The following is a 1,275-nucleotide window of genomic DNA, read 5'->3' on the forward strand; positions in this document are numbered from 1 at the left end:
AGGAGGACACAGGAACAGCCAGACTGAGGGTGAATCCCAGTTCTGCCCTCCCACATTAGACTTACAAATGACAGAAGGGTGCTAAGAGCTACAATGTGCATAAACCATATCCATTTTAGGAAGTCTACCATGCTTTTTCCATGTTTTGATCGGGGAAAAAAAAAAAAAAAGTAGTAAGAAAAAGAAGCTGTAAAGTAACGTAAAGTTGTCATATTAATTACCTTCAGTGGGAAAGTACTGACATTTATAAAGATCTGAAATGCTGAAATGTAATGAAGTGGTGGGATACAACTAATTAAACTAAAATCTTGGAGCTGGCCAAAAGTCTTCTTATTTCTCCAGCAGCTGAAAGTTAAAGATCTACCCCTCCCTATTTCCTTATGTTAATGAATTGGCATCAGAACTGATTTGAGGCAAACAAATCACTTTCTTCATCCCCATATGGCTGTAAAACTCCTACCCATTCATTTCAGCACTGTTGTATAACCACTTAATCACTTCCTTATTAACAGCATCCATTTCTAAGACCACTCAGCAAGTCTGTGGGCAACACCAAGCTGTGTGGTGCGGATGACACGATGGAGGGAAGAGATGTCATCTAGAGGGACCTGGGCAGGCTTGAGAGGTGGGCCTGTGCGAACCTCATGAGGTTCAACAAGGCCGAGTGCAAGGTCCTGCACCTGGGTCAGGGCAATTCCAGGGACTAATAGAGGCTGGATGGAGAATGGATTGAGAGCAACCCTGAGAAGAAGGGCCTGGGGTTGTTGGTTGATGAGAAGCTCAACATGAGCCGGCAGTCTGCACTTGCAGCCCTGAAAGCCAGCCGTATCCTGGGCTGCATCAAAAGGAGCACAGCGCAAGAAAGGTGTGGACCTGTTGGAGTGAGTCCAGAGGAGGGTATGAGGCTATGAGGATGCTCAGAGGGCTGGAACTTGTCTCCTATGAAGACAGGCTGAGGGAGTTGGGGTTGTTCAGCCTGGAGAAGGCTCCAGGGAGACCTCACAACTGCCTTCCCGTACTTTAAGGTGGCCCACAGGACAGCTGGGGAGGGACTCTTTGTCAGGGAGTGTAGGGATAAAACAAGGAGTAATGGCTTTAAACTGAAAAATTGTAGATTTAGACTAAATATAAGGAAGAAATTCTTCACTCTGAGGGTGCTAAGGCACTGGGTTGCCCAGGGAAGCTGTGGATGCCCCATCCCTGGAGGTATCCAAGGCCGGGCTGGATGGGGCTTTGGGCGACCCGGTCTGGTGGGAGGTGTCCGGGGCGGAGGGC

This window comes from Anser cygnoides, chromosome 2 (genome assembly GCF_040182565.1).
Source record: "Anser cygnoides isolate HZ-2024a breed goose chromosome 2, Taihu_goose_T2T_genome, whole genome shotgun sequence".
NCBI lineage: Eukaryota > Metazoa > Chordata > Aves > Anseriformes > Anatidae > Anser > Anser cygnoides.